Raw genomic sequence first — 19,918 nt, forward strand, 5'->3', positions numbered from 1 at the left:
CAAATGTTGCTTGGAGCAATGAATAAAGAATCCATCCGCGTAAAAACGCTATGCATGGCTGGCTTGAAAACGAACACGGCACTCCGGTTGAAAAAAAAAAAAGAAGCTCTACTCATAAACGGAAGGACAATTGCAGTGAATCAAACTCATCCATAAGATGGCGCCATAGCACATACAATAAAACACTTTCTAGGTGTATTTGCATGTTTTTTTTGTTTTTTTTTAACTATTTTTTGGTGGTTATCGGAGAAAAATCCTTCAATAAGTAAATATAAAGTTTTAGTTATATTGTAAAAACTTACAAACGTTGCTTGGAGCAATGTTTGAATAATCTATTTGCATAGAAACGCTATGTTTAGCTGGAAGACGAACACGGCACTCCTTGTTTTGTTTTTGTTTTTACAATTTTTTTATGGCGGTTATCGAAAAAAAATCCATAAATTAGTAAGTATAAAGTTTTAGTTATATTGTAAAAACTTACAAACGTTGCTTGAAGCGATGTTTGAATAATCTATTTGCGTAGAAACGCTATGTATGAAGACGAACACGGCACTCTTTGTTCTGTTTAGGGTTTTTATTTATTTTTATTTTTATGGCGGTTATCGGAGAAAAATCCATAAATTAGTAAGTATAAAGTTTTAGTTATATTGTAAAAACTTACAAACGTTGCTTGGAGCAATGTTTGAATAATCTATTTGCATAGAAACGCTATGTTTAGCTGGAAGACGAACACGGCACTCCTTGTTTTGTTTTTGTTTTTACAATTTTTTTATGGCGGTTATCGAAAAAAAATCCATAAATTAGTAAGTTTAAAGTTTTAGTTATATTGTAAAAACTTACAAACATTGCTTGGAGCGATGTTTGAATAATCTATTTGCGTAGAAACGCTATGTATAGCTGGAAGACGAACACGGCACTCCTTGTTTTGTTTTGGGGTTTATTAAACTATTTTTTTATGCCGTTATCGGAGAAAAATCCATAAATTAGTAAGTATAAAGTTTTAGTTATATTGTAAAAACTTACAAACGTTGCTTGGAGCGATGTTTGAATAATCTATTTGCGTAGAAACGCTATGTATAGCTGAAGGACGAACACGGCACTCCTTGTTTTGTTTTGGGGTTTATTAAACTATTTTTTATGGTGTTATCGGAGAAAAATCCATAACTTAGTAAGTATAAAGTTTTAGTTATATTGTAAAAACTTACAAACGTTGCTTGGAGCGATGATTGAATCATCTATTTGCGTAGAAACGCTATGTATGGCTGGAAGACAAACACGGCACTCCTTGTTTTGTTTTGGGGTTTATTAAACTATTTTTTTATGGCGTTATCGGAGAAAAATCCATAAATTAGTAAGTATAAAGTTTTAATTATATTGTAAAAACTTACAAACGTTGCTTGGAGCGATGTTTGAATAATCTATTTGCGTAGAAACGCTATGTATGGCTGGAAGACATACACGGCACTCCTTGTATTGTTTTGGGGTTTTTTTTAAACAATTTTTTTATGGTGTTATCGGAGAAAAATCCATAAATTAGTAAGTATAAAGTTTTAGTTATATTGTAAAAACTTACAAACATTGCTTGGAGCGATGTTTGAATAATCTATTTGCGTAGCAACGCAATGTTTAGCTGGAAGACGAACACGGCACTCCTTGTTTTGTTTTGGAGTTTATTAAACTATTTTTATGCCGTTATCGGAGAAAAATCCATAAATTAGTAAGTATAAAGTTTTAGTTATATTGTAAAAACTTACAAACGTTGCTTGAGCGATGTTTGAATAATCTATTTGCATAGAAACGCTATGTATGGCTGGAAGACGAACATGGCACTCCTTGTTTTGTTTTGGGGTTTATTAAACTATTTTTTCATGGCGTTGTCGGAGAAAAATCCATAAATTAGTAAGTATGAAGTTTTAGTTATATTGTAAAAACTTACAAACATTGCTTGGAGCAATGTTTGAATAATCTATTTGCATAGAAACGCTATCTATAGCTGGAAGACGAACACGGCACTCCTTGTTTTGTTTTTGTTTTTGTTTTAGATTTTTTTATGGCGGTTATCGAAGAAAAATCCATAAATTAGTAAGTATAATGTTTTAGTTATTTTGTAAAACTTCCAAATGTTGCTTGGAGCGATGAATGAAGAATCCATCCGTGTAGAAACGCTATGCATGGCTTGGAGACTAACATGGCACTCCTTGTTTTGTTTAGGGTTTTTTTTAATTTTTTTTATGGCGGTTATCGGAGAAAAATCCATAAATTAGCCGCACCGTCTTATAAGCCGCAGGGCTCAAAGTGTAAAAAGAAAGTAGCGGCTTATAGTGCGGGATTTGCGCTAAATAAAAGTTTCTCTTTCTTAAAGTTAAAGTTAAAGTTAAAGTTAAAGTACCAATGATTGTCACACACACACTAGGTGTGGCGAGATTATTCTCTGCATTTGACCCATCACCCTTGATCACCCCCTGGGAGGTGAGGGGAGCAGTGGGCAGCAGCGGTGGCCGCGCCCGGGAATCATTTTGGTGATTTAACCCCCAATTCCAACCCTTGATGCTGAGTGCCAAGCAGGGAGGTAATGGGTCCCATTTTTATAGTCTTTGGTATGACTCGGCCGGGGTTTGAACTCACAACCTACCGATCTCAGGGCGGACACTCTAACCACTAGGCCACTGAGTAGTAAGAAAAACAATATTCAAGACCTCGATGAAAACATTAACTGTTATGTTTTATGGAATCATAAATTGCTGAGGAAACAGCAAATGAAGCCAGTGAGCACACGTTTCTGATTATTCAGAGTCCAAACAATTGTGGTGGCGCTCCACAGATGTTGCTGTGAGTGTTTAAAACAAAACACATACTACTGGATGGCCCTAAAAAAAGATGAATGTGTTCTTTGTTGCCTAATCTAAAGTGACCTGGTGTGAGTTTGCGCGCGTAGACATGTGTGCGTGCGGGTGCAAAGTTGCGTGCGCCGTGTTCAACATTCCCCATGCCTTGACGAGGGGTCGCGGCCCAAAACTAAACCCAGAGTGAACCGTCTGTCTTGATTTTCATGTCGGAATAATGAAAGATGATGGCTTTTCACTGTGCTGTGCCAGCGAGCGTCCTGGTTCCACAACTGTCAAGGCCCACTTCAAAGACCGGACGACATTCCTGGGTTCTTTGGCGCCGCCTTTGTTTCTCCCTTCTGTACCCTGGCCTTTCGGAGCCAAACGCATCACAGATTACATGAAATGTAAGCGCGGAGTCAAATGTGCAGCACAGAGGTGACATAATGTAAGTGACAGATGGCGATTGAAAAACAGGAAAATCAATTAACTTGTGCTGTGGCAACAAAGTAGTCCATTAGGCGTGTCACCACACAGCGCGGTGGGTTCAAGTACCGCCCCAGGATAAACATTAACAATACTAATTATGTATGTCTAGCTAGGGTTGTACAATACTAATAAAGTACCGCAGTACTAATGAATTAAAAACCGGTACTATACTGCCTCTGAAAAATACCGGCATTTCACGTCGTGACATTGCTGCTAATACGAGCAGAGGCACACGGGCGGAGTACTTACAAGCAGACACGGTGTGGGGGCGGACTTGACGCATTTTGGCTTAAAAACAAACGATAAATGTGAAGCTATAAACACTAATGCATAGCAAGCGGCTAATGTCCGTCCGCAGTGCTTTCTCCTCGCCTCCATGGCGACAAATAAAGTAAGTTTCTTACAAGTATCATCCCTGCAGGACGAAGAATAGCTAAACACGCTTCACTACACACCGTAGGAGGATACAATAGCTAACCGCTAACAGCAAGCTAGCTCGCCTCAATGTAAACAATTAGGTGTGTCTATTAGGTATATACGGTATACCGGTATTAGTATAGTACCGCGATACTAATGAATCATATTCAGTACTATACCGCCTCTGAAAAGTACAGGTCCACCCCCAACTCCACCCGCGCCCCCGTCCTCATCACGTTGTGTCATTGCTGGTTTACGAGCAGACGAGCATGTTCGGCAGCGCACAATCAAAGAGTACTTACAAGCAGACACAGTGTGTAGACAGAAAAGGGAGAACGGACACATTTTGGCTTAAAAACTAAAGATAAAGGTGAAGTTATAACACTGAAACGTCCTCAGGAAGAGGTGCTTTAAGACATTGCTAGCTAGCTAGCGGCTAACGTCCATTTGTAGTCAGCAGTGTTTTAGCTACTTCGAAATCACTAAACCTGGTCTCCATGGCAACAAATAAAGTAATATTCTTAAAAGTATCATCCCTGCAGGACGAGGAATAGCTAAACATGCTTCACTACACACCGTAGCTCACTGGTGTCACAATGTAAACACACGCCATTGGTGGATCTACACCTAACATCCACTGTAATGATACCAAGTACAGGAGCGTATCTAGTCGATACTACTATGATTACATCAATATTTTTTTAGCATCGCAACATTTTTTATCGTTCTTTTAAATATATATTATGTTTATAAACTCAGGAAATATGTCCCTGGAGAAATGAGGACTTTGAATATGACCAATGTATGATCCTGTAACTACTTGGTATCGGATTAATACCTAAATGTGTGGTATCATCCAAAACTAATGTAAAGTATCGAACAACAGAAGAATAAGTGATTATTACATTTTAACAGAAGTGTTATAGAACATGTTAAAAGATAAAGTAAGCAGATATTAACAGTAAATGAACAAGTAGATTAATAATTCATTTTCTACCACTTGTCCTTAATTTTGACAAAATAATAGAATGATAAATGACACAATATGTTACTGCATACGTCAGCAGCTAAATTAGGAGCCTTTGTTTGTTTACTTACTAAAAGACAAGTTTGTTTGTTTGTTTACATACTAAAAGACAATTTGTCTTGTATGTTCACTATTTTATTTAAGGACAAACTTGCAATAATAAACATATGTTTTTTTGTTAAAATAAAGCCAATAATGCCATTTTTTTGTGGTATCGAAAAGTACCGAAATCATTTTGGAACAGGTACCAAAATATTGGTATCGGGACAACACTAGTGTCTATACATACATACATAAATACAATATGCAGCCCTTTCTGTGTGCACAGTGACAGTGGCTCAGTCTCAAACAGCTATGGAAATATTTGATTTATCATTAACAATTCCTTCTTTGTGGAAACTGACCACGGTCAGGCCCGGAACCAACTGACAGTGGTAAAAGGTGTACGGCAGGGGTGCTCATTACGTCGATCGCGAGCTACCGGTTGATCGTGGAGGGTGTGTCAGTCGATCACCAGCCAGGCATTAAAAAAATAGTCCTAAAAATGAGCGATCATAAATCTTCACTATGACGTCACTTTCGCCACTTGATTGACATTCACGGCACCCGAGGGTCTTCTGAGATGACGCTGGCTGCTGCCAGCTCATTAAAATTACAGACAAGAAGGCGAGAAACACTTTATTTCAACAGACTCTGTCGCCGTACGTGTCGTCAAAACTCCAAAGACCGACTGCACAGTTGCACAATAAAAGCTCTGCTTCATCCTGCCTGCGCTAACAAAATAAGAGTCTCAGAAAGCTGGCGTGCACAAGCTAGCAAGCTACGGAGTTTGCCGCCAATGTATTTCTTTTAAATTGTATACAAAGGAGTATGAAAGCTGGATAAATAAGATGCCAAAAACCAACCACTTTCATGTGGTATTGGACAGAAAGGAGGACTTTTTTTATCCTCCATTCGAAAATGCGGACGTTATCATCACTACTGTCTGATTCCAATCAATGCAAGTCATCACAATCAGGTAATACACCAACTTATATTCTTGTCTTCATGAAAGAAAGGAATATTTATGTGTTAAACATGCTTGTATTATCTTTAAACACTTTTAACTTATTAACAATATTAACTATATGTGTTAAACATGCCTGTATTATCTTTAAACACTTTTAACTTATTAACAATATTAACTATTTGTGTTAAACATGCTTGTATTATCTTTAAACACCTTTTACTTGTTAACAATATTAACTATGTGTTAAACATGCTTGTATTATCATTAAACACCTTTAACTTGTTAACAATATTAACTATATGTGTTAAACATGCTTGTATTATCTTTAAACACCTTTAACTTGTTAACAATATTAACTATATGTGTTAAACATGCTTGTATTATCTTTAACCACCTTTAACTTGTTAACAATATTAACTATATGTGTTAAACATGCTTGTATTATCTTTAACCACCTTTAACTTGTTAACAATATTAACTATATGTGTTAAACATGCTTGTATTATCTTTAACCACCTTTAACTTGTTAACAATATTTACTATGTGTTAAACATGCTTGTATTATCTTTAACCACCTTTAAGTTGTTAACAATATTAACTATGTGTTAAACATGCTTGTATTATCTTTAAACACCTTTAACTTATTACCAATATTAACTATCAGTGTTAAACATGCTTGTATTATCTTTAAACACCTTTAACTTGTTAACAATATTAACTATATGTGTTAAACATTCTTGTATTATCATTAAACACCTTTAATTTATTAACAATATTAGCTATATGTGTTAAACATGCTTGCATTATCATTAAACATCTTTAACTCGTTAACAATATTAACTATATGTGTTAAACATGCTTGCATTATCTTTAAACACCTTTAACTTGTTAACAATATTAACTATATGTGTTAAACATACTTGTATTTTCATTAAACACCTTTAACTTGTTAACAAAAACATATTTCATAAATAAGTAAATATTATATAATATCATATATATAAGTAAATTATATATATGAATGAGGTAGATCCCCACGACTTGATTAATTGAAAAGTAGCTCGCCTGCAGAAAAAGTGTGAGCACCCCTGCTGTACGGTATATTGAAAATAAATCCTAACTTACTCGTATCTTAACTGCAGTTTACTTTATCAATGTCAAATCATGTGGCATTAATAGAAATTAGATTTTTTTTTTTAAACAATAAAAAGGTTATTGCCGGTGTCCCTGCATTTTTGTTGTCAAGGCACGCCGTGACACTCCGCCCCTACCACCTTAGGCTCGCCGTAGAAACAGATACGGTAAAGTACTTTTTTGTGTGTCAATAAATATAATTTTTTTAGATCAATTTGTTGGTCATTTCAATATTTACTGTCTGTTGCACCCTACAAAGTGTTAATACTGTAAGTACTGTACTAATTACGTACCAGCTGTTTTATTGTAACATGCATCCTAGTTGTAGTTTTTATTGGCAAATGTGTTCAAATTTATAAGTTATTATCGCTAACGCTAATCAGTAGCATATCAATAGCAAAGCCAATGTATATTGGCATCACTCTAGCGAGTTTTTGGAAAAGCGGAGCCTTACTTTACTTACGTTGCAGAATTTTTGGAGTTACCATATTTTTCGGACTACCGAGCGCACCAAGATATAAGCCCCACCCACCAAATGTTTGAAGAAAAAAATATTTTTCCATATGTTAGCCGCACCGGACAATAGGCTGCAGATATATGTTGTGAAATGAGTTATTTACACAGAAGCATTTTGTAAATGTTTATTTGCATACCTTAATTGTTTGAAACGGTTTCTGTAACACGGCAGTAAAACGGCTGATCAAACAAATTGTGGACCCGCTAGTGGCAGAACCTAGTTCTCCAATCATCTAAATAGACTCAATAAGTCCACGGTAACGTCTTGGTGAATTTACAAAACTGAAACAATACAAAAATAAAGCCATTGTGAGTTAATAATACTAACAAAGACACTCGTAAACGTGTTGGCAACGACACTAGCTTCATTGGATGGCAAGATGGCAACGACACTAGCTTCATTGGATGGCAAGATGGCGGCGCCCTGATGGCAGCGGCTTGCAGACGCTCTTGGAAGTGTAGAGCGATTTGGCAAAAATACCCGTCAATTCTGTCTATTTCATGGCTGGCTCACAGCGTGGACACTTCGTGATCAGATACGACCGACAGACGATTCTGGATGTGGATAGATCGGGCCGTTATAGGCTGAAAGATGCGGGTACTTTCGACCTCCTCGCTAGCATGGGGATTCTTCGCTGGCTACATCCAGCGGCCTCCAAAGCAGCGGAGTTAAGTACCAGCGTGGACCGTCAACGGAAGACACGTAAGCGGTGTGAGCGGAAGCAGAAGCGGGGATGCCGAGCGGGGCTAACAACAAAGCGAAAGGCTAATCCTCAAAGAAGCGCTAGTCCGGGTGAGAAGTTAGTTAAAATAGAACTAGCCAGCCCCAGGCTGGATAATACCTGCACACATAGCAACTATTTTAGAACAATACACAACTCAAAAAATGTTTCTGTGTCAGAAGTAGACATGCACTCTACTGAGGTGGCAAGTTATGATGCGTTCGGTTTATCACAACATCAAGCAAACAATCGGAAAATTCCCGTCATATCAATTCCTAGATATGGTCGTAATTATTTAAATTGCACTACACATAATAAACACAACATTATTAATATTGCTACTACGGATAATTTCAACAAAAACTCCTCAAAACAGCCTATAATATGGGCTTCTTAAACATAAGATCATTATCTTCCAAAACGTTATTAGTTAATGAGGTCATTAGAGACAATAATCTTGACGTTATTGGTCTCGCCGAGACCTGGCTCAAACCAGACGATTTCTTTGCGCTGGGTGAGGCGTCTCCTCCTGGCTATGCGGGAGCGCATATTGCCCGTCCCATTAAAAGGGGTGGGGGAGTTGCACTCATCCACAATAAAAACTTTAATCTTACCCCGAACCTAAATAATAAATATAACTCGTTTGAGATGCTTACTATGAGGTTTGTCACACCGCTGCCTCTCCACCTGGCTGTTATCTACCGCCCCCCAGGACCCAATTCGGACTTCATCAGTGAATTTTCAGAGTTCGTTGCTGATTTAGTGACGCACGCCGACAATATAATCATAATGGGAGACTTTAATATCCATATGAATACCACATCGGACCCTCAGTGCATGGCGCTCCAGACTATAATTGATAGCTGTGGTCTTACACAAATAATAAATGAACCTACGCATCGCAACGGAAATACGATAGATCTAGTGCTGGTCAGGGGTGTCACCACCTCCAAAGTTACGATACTCCCGTATACTAAAGTAATGTCCGATCATTACCTTATAAAATTCGAAGTTCTGACTCATTGTCAACAAACTAATAATAATAACTACTATAGCAGCCGCAACATTAATGCTGCCACAACGATGACTCTTGCTGGCCTACTGCCTTCGGTAATGGCACCATTCCCAAACTATGTCGGCTCTATTGATAACCTCACTAACAACTTTAACGACGCCCTGCGCGACACCATTGATAGTATAGCACCGCTAAAGCTTAAAAGAGCCCCTAAAAGGCGCACCCCATGGTTTACAGAAGAAACTAGAGCCCATAAATTATCATGTAGAAAGCTGGAACGCAAATGGCGCGCTACTAAACTTGAGGTTTTCCATCAAGCATGGAGTGATAGTTTAACAACTTATAAACACATGCTTACCCTAGCTAAAGCTAAATATTACTCAAATCTCATCCACCTCAACAAAAATGATCCGAAATTTTTGTTTAGTACAGTAGCATCGCTAACCCAACAAGGGACTCCTCCCAGTAGCTCCACCCACTCAGCAGATGATTTTATGAATTTCTTTAATAAGAAAATTGAACTCATTAGAAAGGAGATTAAAGACAATGCATCGCAGCTACAACTGGGTTCTATTAACACAGATACGACTGTATCTACGAAGGATACCGCCCTCCAAAATAGTTTCTCTCTCTTTGATGAAATAACATTAGAGGAATTGTTAAGATGTGTCAATGGGACAAAACAAACAACATGTTTACTTGACCCATTTCCTGGGAAACTTATTAAGGAGCTTTTTGTATTATTAGGTCCATCAGTGCTAAATATTATAAACTTATCACTCTCCTCTGGCACTGTTCCACTAGCATTCAAAAAAGCGGTTATTCATCCTTTGCTCAAAAGACCTAACCTCGATCCTGACCTCATGGTAAACTACCGGCCGGTGTCCCACCTTCCGTTTATCTCGAAAATCCTCGAAAAAATTGTCGCACAGCAGCTAAATGAACACTTGGTGTCTAACAATCTCTGTGAACCTTTTCAATCCGGTTTCAGGGCAAATCACTCTACGGAGACAGCCCTCGCAAAAATGACTAATGATCTACTGCTAACGATGGATTCTGATGCGTCATCTATGTTGCTGCTTCTTGATCTTAGCGCTGCTTTCGATACCGTCGATCATAATATTTTATTGGAGCGTATCAAAACACGTATTGGTATGTCAGACTTAGCCTTGTCGTGGTTTAACTCCTATCTTACTGACAGGATGCAATGCGTCTCCCATAACAATGTGACCTCGGACTATGTTAAGGTAACGTGCGGAGTCCCCCAAGGTTCGGTTCTTGGCCCTGCACTCTTTAGTATTTACATGCTGCTGCTAGGCGACATCATACACAAATACGGTGTTAGCTTTCATTGCTATGCTGATGACACCCAACTCTACATGCCCCTAAAGCTGACCAACACGCCGGATTGTAGTCAGCTGGAGGCGTGTCTTAATGAAATTAAACAATGGATGTCCGCTAACTTCTTGCAACTCAACACTAAGAAAACGGAAATGCTGATTATCGGTCCTGCTAAACACCGACATTTATTTGATAATACCACCTTAACATTTGACAACCAAACAATTACACAAAGCGACTCAGTAAAGAATCTGGGTATTATCTTCGACCCAACTCTCTCCTTTGAGTCACACATTAAGAGTGTTACTAAAACGGCCTTCTTTCATCTCCGTAATATCGCTAAAATTCGTTCCATTTTGTCCACTAGCGACGCTGAGATCATTATTCATGCGTTCGTTACGTCTCGTCTCGATTACTGTAACGTATTATTTTCGGGTCTCCCTATGTCTAGCATTAAAAGATTACAGTTGGTACAAAATGCGGCTGCTAGACTTTTGACAAGAACAAGAAAGTTTGATCATATTACGCCTATACTGGCTCACCTGCACTGGCTTCCTGTGCACTTAAGATGCGACTTTAAGGTTTTACTACTTACGTATAAAATACTACACGGTCTAGCTCCAGCCTATCTTACCGATTGTATTGTACCATATGTCCCGGCAAGAAATCTGCGTTCAAAGAACTCCGGCTTATTAGTGATTCCCAGAGCCCAAAAAAAGTCTGCGGGCTGTAGAGCGTTTTCTATTCGGGCTCCAGCACTATGGAATGCCCTCCCGGTAACAATTAGAGATGCTACCTCAGTAGAAACATTTAAGTCCCATCTCAAAACTCATTTGTATACTCTAGCCTTTGAATAGCCCCCCTTTTTTTAGACCAGTTGATCTGCCGTTTCTTTTCTTTTCTCCTCTGCTCCCCCCTATCCCTTGTGGAGGGGAAGACACACAGATCCGGTGGCCATGGATGGGGTGCTGGCTGTCCGGGGTCGGGACCCGGGGTGGACCGCTCGCCTGTATATTGGTTGGGAACATCTCTGCACTGCTGACCCGTCTCCGCTCGGGATGGTTTCCTGCTGACCCCACTGTGGACTGGACTCTTACTGTTATGCTGGATCCACTATGGACTGGACTCTCACAATATTATGTTAGACCCACTCGACATCCATTGCATTCGGTCTCCCTAGAGGGGGGGGGTTACCCACATATGCGGTCCTCTCCAAGGTTTCTCATAGTCATTCACATCGACGTCCCACTGGGGTGAGTTTTTCCTTGCCCTTATGTGGGCTATACCGAGGATGTCGTTGTGGCTTGTGCAGCCCTTTGAGACACTTGTGATTTAGGGCTATATAAATAAACATTGATTGATTGATTACATTATCATAGCACATACAAATAACACTCCTACAGACATCACACATGGGACGGTTTAGTTAGTAAATATTGTTTTAGTTATATTGTAAAACTTACAAACGTTGCTTAGAGTGATCAATGAAGAAACCATACGAATGAAAACGCTATGGATGGCTAGAAGACCAAATGACAATTGTACTTCCGGTAGGTTTGAACAAAGTCTGAACAGAAGGGCAATGCAGCCGCTGCAGCACCTGCAGTGAGCAAACTTGTCCAAAGGATGGCGCCATAGCACATACAATAACACACCTAATCAATGTGTTTGCTTGTTTTGTTTTTTTAGCTATTTGCCTGCCGTTAGTGAATAAAAATACACAAAATAGCTGCACTTATAGTCCGCACTTATAGTAGCGACTTATAGTCCGGAATTTACGGTAATTACTTCGTTGAAATTGAAAATTACAACATTACCTCGAGGTAGATTGGCTGAGTCCGCTCTCAGTGCTGCTGGAGTAGGTAACCGGGTGTGACATCACGTGCAAGGCAGGCACCAAAACAAGGTACCAATGGATTTTACGAGAATCAGTAGGGATTCGGTCGGTGCCAAAAAAGTATGAGATTCGGTACCAGTCCCTAATACCTGTTAATTTTAATAACATTTAAAGCCCCGCTTAAGAAAGTTCAGTTTTGGTTGATTTTGGCAGTGCCAGTGGACCACAGCGGTAGTGACAGAAGAAGACCACATTTCCTATGAGGACTAGCGCATATAGCGTCATACCGACATATCTGCTGTAATATTGGCACAAATATTATGTCCCTAATGGCTATGCTGATGTTTAATAGCAGACACTATCAAGAAAAGATGTTGGATTGTGCTACCAAACATGACGCTATTACCAAGAACGTATCGGGGCGGATGCAGGTCCGAAGCAAAGAAAGACCGACGGGAGATTTTTCCCGAAATAAGTAGTGTGGAACTATCACGCTGGTGGCTATTTATTGTTACCACAATAGCATTATCATTTTGATTCAAGCATTGAAAGTCACTTGATAGTCTAGCAGGAACAGAGCCGAGGCAGCATGGGTCTGAAATTCCTCGTCTTTGATGATGATGATGATCCTTGACTGTCCTTGTCTCCGTCTTTTTTTGTCTCCTCAGACAAAACTTTTCGTTTCTTTGGTTGTTTTGCAGCTTCGGCCACGATAGAAGTAATTGCACGTAGCTGTCCTTTTTCTTCTTTTAAACGAATGGGGAAAAGGGGACACATTTGTAGATTTTTGTTTGGCTTCTCAAAGTTGTTAAGTGCCAGTGAAAGCGATAAAGACCCCCCAGGCCATGACGGAGGTGTCATTCAACTACTGTATTTTTCAGACTATAAGGCGCACTTAAAATCCTTTGATTTTCTCAAAAATCGACAGTGCGCATTATAACCCGGTGCGCCTAATGTACGGAATAATTCTGGTTGTGCTTACCGACCACGAAGCAATTTTATTTGGTACATGGTGTAATGGTAAGTGTGACCAGTAGATGGCAGTCACACATAAGAGATACGTGTTGACTGCAATATGAGGCCAGTAAACAACACCAAAACTTTAAATGTTCCATTGAAAATAAAGAACATCACACACAGCACTCAAAAATCTATCAAAATGTTTTAGTATGACTTTGAAGTCGCACCGCTTGATGGATTGTCGGCCCATTACGGCTACCGTAGTCAGAGATACAAGTATTACTATGGTGTGTGTGTATAAGGACCGCAAAATGACACCCATTAGCAGACATATTATCTGGCGTTTTGTTTCACAATATTATGCAAAACCAACTTTTCCTACCTTCTGGTACCTGCTGATCTGTATTTGGGATCTGCATAAGTCCTGAAAATTTGCGCAAGTCCGCCATTGTAGTCCGTGCCCACACCGTAGTCGTAAGCTTCTTCTGTTTCTCTATCTTCTTATGTGGCATTCATCTTCCACTGTTGCCATTTCTAATATAAAGTAGTGTAAAGTACTAACTTATATCTCGCTATCGCATACTTGCCAACCCTCCCCGATTTTCCAGGAGACTCCCGAAATTCAGCGCCTCTCCCGAAAACCTCCCGGGACAAAATTTCTCCCGAAAATCTCCCGAAATTCAGGCGGGGCTGGAGGCCACGCCCCCTCCAGCTCCATGCGGACCTGAGTAACGCGTTGACAGCGTGTTTTCACGTCCGCTTTCCCACAATATAAACAGCGTGCCTGCCCAATCACGTTATAACTGTAGAATGATCGAGGGCGAGTTCTTGGTTTCTTATGTGGGTTTATTGTTAGACAGTTTCATTAACGTCCTCCCAGCGCGGTAACAACAGCAGTCACGTTTTCGTCTACCGTAAAGCCGTTCGTCTGCCGTAAACAGCAAAGTTGTGACACTCTTTAACAGGACAATACTGCCATCTACTGTACATGCATATGTGACAATAACATCTAGGGCTTTTAGAGAGTGCACTGCACAACTGCGCACACAACAAGGAGACGAAGCAGAATGCATCATCGGAGAGGGTGTTCAGCATGGTTAGAAATATAGTGACAGAGAATAGAACAAGGATGGACAATTCAACGCTTAACTCAACAATGAATAGATGAGTGTTATGTGTGTGTATATATGTAAATAAATGAACACTGAAATTCAAGTATTTCTCTTATTTATTTATATATAAATATATATATATATATATAATAATAAAATAAATAAATATATATATATATATATATAATAAAAAAAAATATATATATATATATATATATATATATATATATATATATATATATATATAATAATATAAATAAATATATATATATATATATATATATATATATATATATATATATATATATAGCTAGAATTCACTAAAATTCAAGTATTTCTTATATATATATATATATATATATATATATATGTATATATATGTATATATATGAAATACTTGACTTGGTGAATTCTAGCTGTAAATATACTCCTCCCCTCTCAACCACGTCCCCAACCACGCCCCCGCCCCACCCCCCGAAATCGGAGGTCTCAAGGTTGGCAAGTATGCGATATGGAAGTGCTAAAAACATACCGGTATAGTGAGTTTACATAATCCACCCAAGGAACTTTAGTTATTAGAGAGTTCTGGTCAGACGGTTTTTCACGGGACACATTACCGGCGTTGTTGCACTAGTGAGCCACGGATGAGGAGATGCTGCTCTGTTATTGATTTAAGTAAAGTCTGAATGTCATTAAAACAGTTAGCTCCATCTTCCATTCCCGTCCTTGCACGCTACACCGCTACAACAAAGATGAGGGAAGAAGACGCTGCCGAAGGTGAGCCACGTAAATAAGACCGCCCACAAAACGGCGCATCCGAAAGCGATTGTCAGAAAGCGACTTGAAGATGATGTGTAAAACATAATCTATGCAACATTTTGACCAAAGAACCACCATTACATGTTATGTAGACCACAAGAAAGTGTTTTCAGTCTAGAAAAAAAATCATAATATGACCCCTTTAATGCGCCTTATAATCCGGTGCGCCCTATGGTCCAGAAAATACGGCAGTTGTAAGTCTGTGTCATCCCAAAAGTTGCAAAAATATTTAATGAAGGCTGAAAAGTGACTCAGTGCTGCTTTAAATACTGTTCAGATAGTCGGCGGTTCACTCCAATAATGCAAAAAGGCTGTGTGTTAGTGAGGAATGTGTCAACGTACAATATGCAGACCTTATTGTAACAGAGAGGCAGCATAAAAGTTCCACTCTAACTCCGTCTCTAACATTTTTATTAGCATCTCCAAATGACAACATTGGATCTGCCCTTATGCGGTCGACCGCATTATTTTGGTTAGGGGGAAAATAAGTGGAGAAAACATTTTACAAGCAGCCACAGAAAAAAACAGAAAACACACACACACACACCAGAAGCTTGTTGGGAAGATAGATGAAGTGTGATACGGCACAAAATATTTATTTGGGCGGCCCTCCCGTAGAGCACGTGGTGGTGCCTGCATGCCAGGCTGTAGGAGTGCGAGAAGGTCGAATGAAAGGAAATCACTATAATCAACGCTGACACGTGGAGATACACCAACACGGGCGATAAAGGACAAAAACGGCCGGTCTGGTCTCGATTGCCAGCTTCTCTCCGCTTCGCCGAGACGTGAGCAACCGGCCGAACCGAGTGACTGACATCCGCCTAAAAAGCAAGAGACAGGGCGCGAGCGTACACTTGGTTCTACTTATCCTTTTACATTCCTCAGGCCATCGATAGCGGCAGCCAAGACTGGGAAGGGGGAAGACCACGACATGACCATGTGGTTCGAAACCCAACTTCCAGGTGTTTTAATTTTTTTTTTTTTTTAAACAAAAGCAGAATATTTCTAGGATAATTCAAACAAGACAAAGCGCATCATCCCAGCTGTCGCCTATCAATCAGAATCAATAGCGAGAGCGCTTGCTTTGATAGGAACACAAATTACCACTGAAGCTGTTTGGGAATGACGAGAGCGACGACAAGGAAAAATGCCTGCATGAAAGGCGTCGGATTGCATTGTTGGCGTGATTGTGTATTCGCATTACATCGCCATGACGATGCAACATAAAAGCACGCAGGGATCAAATTAATAGTCGGGGATTTTTGATGCACGCCCTTAAAACAATGAGGCGTCCTTCATCTGTTGGATATCTGGAGGGCGGTCTGAGGTTCCAATCAAGTGGTGCAGTCAATGAATGTTGGGCGGTGCAGGTCTCGTAGCAGGTCAGCCCATCTCGACCCCGTCGGGATCCCGTTTCACAGATCGTGGGAACCAGACGGGGGGAAGCGAAAGGCCAGCGGCCGGCCCTTTGCTGAGGAACCGGAATTTCAAAACGGGACAGTCGAGGAAATCCGAGACGAGTCAATGAAGTTTTGAGCAATGCTTATGTCAGCGTTTATGGCTTTTAGCGATCATAAAATGTATACTATGCGGAGGTTGTGTTGCTGGGCAGCTTCAAAGTGTCCCGCCTCCCACTCCCCAAAATTTTGGGAACGTAATACTGACGCATGGCGACCATAACTGTGCGGTGAAAATATTCACATGCACAACAGGAGAAAATACAAAGACCATAAAACACGACTCTGTCGCCACTTTTTGCCAGTTTGCGCTACTTTCTGGACTGAGCTGACCTACTAAACGCCTCCATGGTGAGGTTTTCTGGGCATGTCCAACCAGGAGGAAGCTCCAAGGCAGACCTAAAGTGGTGGATTCTGATAACTGATCCTTTCAGCGGATACAGTACAAATTCCCAGTCTTTGGGAATGGATATCGTCTTATCGTGACCTCCTTGCTTTTTTTTATCTTATGACCGCTAGTTAACTCTTTGTTTTGTCTTAAAGGGGAACATTATCACCAGACCTATGTAAGCGTCAATATATACCTTGATGTTGCAGAAAAAAGACCATATATTTTTTTAACCGATTTCCGAACTCTAAATGGATGTATTTTGGCGAATTAAACGCCTTTCTATTATTCGCTCTCGGAGCGATGACGTCACAACCTGACGTCACATCGGGAAGCAATCCGCCATTTTCTCAAACACATTACAAACACCGAGTCAAATCAGCTCTGTTATTTTCCGTTTTTTCGACTGTTTTCCGTACCTTGGAGACATCATGCCTCGTCGGTGTGATGTCGGAGGGTGTAACAACATGAACAGGGACAGATTCAAGTTGCACCAGTGGCCCAAAGATGCGAAAGTGGCAAGAAATTGGACGTTTTTTCCGCACACTTTATCGACGAAAGCTATGCTACGACAGAAATGGCAAGAATGTGTGGATATCCTGCGACACTCAAAGCCGATGCATTTCCAACTGGACTGGACAGATCAGCTTTCAGGAAAAGAGAGCGGATGAGGGTATGTCTACAGAATATATTAATTGATGAAAACTGGGCTGTCTGCACTTTCAAAGTGCATGTTGTTGCCAAATGTATTTCATATGCTGTAAACCTAGTTCATAGTTGTTAGTTTCCTTTAATGCAAAACAAACACATACCAATCGTTGGTTAGAAGGCGATCGCCAAATTCGTCCTCGCTTTCTCCCGTGTCGCTGGCTGTCGTGTCGTTTTCGTCGGTTTCGCTTGCATACGGTTCAAACCGATATGGCTCAATAGCTTCAGTTTCTTCTTCAATTTCGTTTTCGCTACCTGCCTCAACACTGCAACCATCCGTTTCAATACATGCGTAATCTGTTGAATCGCTTAAGCCGCTGAAATCCGAGTCTGAATCCGAGCTAATGTCGCTATACCTTGCTGTTCTATCCGCCATGTTTGTTTGTATTGGCATCACTGTGTGACGTCACAGGAAAATGGACGGGTGTATATAACGATGGTTAAAATCAGGCACTTTGAAGCTTTTTTTAGGGATATTGCGTGATGGGTAAAATTTTGAAAAAAACTTCGAAAAATAAAATAAGCCACTGGGAACTGATTTTTAATGGTTTTAACCCTTCTGAAATTGTGATAATGTTCCCCTTTAAGGGCTCCTGTTTGTCCTGTTTTGGCCAGTTTCTTATGTTTTGAAGTAGCAGCCGTGCTCCTTTCTGGACGAGAGGGGCTGTTTTCGCTCTACATAAGCTGACTCTTTTTGTTTGGATTGAGACCTCTTCTTGCTGATGCTATTGTTGCATTGTAAGGGCTGGTCTCCTGAAGTTTCAGTAAAACTTGGTATTGTACCATTCTGTCTCTGGGGTCCTTTTTACTCAACATGTGTCATCCAAAAGAATTTGTGATTGATCAGCGTGTTTGATTCCCTGAGAGAAAGACTGGTCGCGCGCAACAATACCAAGCAGTTCTAATCGTTGGTACTGCCGTGGTAATTCATGTAAATTTGTTTAATTAGACATCTAATATTTTCATTTATTTAAAGGCCTACTGAAATGCGATTTTCTTATTTAAACGGGGATAGCAGGTCCATTCCATGTGTCATACTTGATGATTTTGCGATATTACCGTATTTTTGCTGAAAGGATAAAGTTCGCAAATTTTGGTCGCTGATAAAAAAGCCTTGCCTGTACCGGAAGTAGCAGACGAGTAGCGTGACGTCACAGGTTGTGGAGCTCCTCACATCTGTACATTGTTTACAATCATGGCCACCTGCAGCGAGAGCGATTCGGACCGAGAAAGCGACGATTTCCCCATTAATTTGAGCGAGGATGAAAGATTTGTGAATGAGGAAAGTGAGAGTGAAGGACTAGAGGGCAGTGGGAGCGATTCAGATAGGGAAGATGCTGTGAGAGGCGGGTGGGACCTGATATTCAGCTGGGAATGACTAAAACAGTAAATAAACACAAGACATATACATACTCTCTTAGCCACAACACACCCAGGCTTATATTTAATATGCCACAAATGAATCCCGCATAACAAACACCTCCCCCCTTCCGTCCATATAACCCGCCAATACAACTCAAACACTTGCACAACACACTCAATCCCACAGCCCAAAGTACCGTTCACCTCCCCAAAGTTCATACAGCACATACATTTCCCCAAAGTCCCCAAAGTTACGTACATGACATGCACATAGCGGCACGCACGTACGGGCAAGCGATCAAATGTTTGGAAGCCGCAGCTGCATGCGTACTCACAGTACCGCGTCTGCACATCCAACTCAAAGTCCTCCTGGTAAGAGTCTCTGTTGTCCCAGTTCTCCACAGGCCAATGGTAAAGCTTGACTGTCATCTTCCGGGAATGTAAACAATGAAACACCGGCTGTGTTATCCGGCACAACACCTGCCGCAATACACCGCTTCCCACCTACAGCTTTCTTCTTTGCTGTCTCCATTGTTCATTGAACAAATTGCAAAAGATTCACCAACACAGATGTCCAGAATACTGTGGAATTTTGCGATGAAAACAGACGACTTAATAGCTGGCCACCATGCTGTCCCAAAATGTCCTCCACAATCCGTGACGTCACGCGCAGGCGTCATCATACCGAGACGTTTTCAGCAGGATATTCCGCTCAAAATTTAAAATTGCACTTTAGTAAGCTAACCCGGCCGTATTGGCATGTGTTGCAATGTTAAGACT

The 19,918-nt window shown here is 40.3% G+C and overlaps 1 long non-coding RNA gene across 1 annotated transcript in view; it reads right to left on the reverse strand.

The window, feature by feature from the left end:
* LOC133622595 (uncharacterized) overlaps positions 1–19,918 on the reverse strand; it is a 182,024-nt gene that overhangs the window by 25,841 nt on the left and 136,265 nt on the right. The window lies entirely within an intron of this gene.

Source organism: Nerophis lumbriciformis, linkage group LG23 (genome assembly GCF_033978685.3).
Source record: "Nerophis lumbriciformis linkage group LG23, RoL_Nlum_v2.1, whole genome shotgun sequence".
Lineage (NCBI taxonomy): Eukaryota > Metazoa > Chordata > Actinopteri > Syngnathiformes > Syngnathidae > Nerophis > Nerophis lumbriciformis.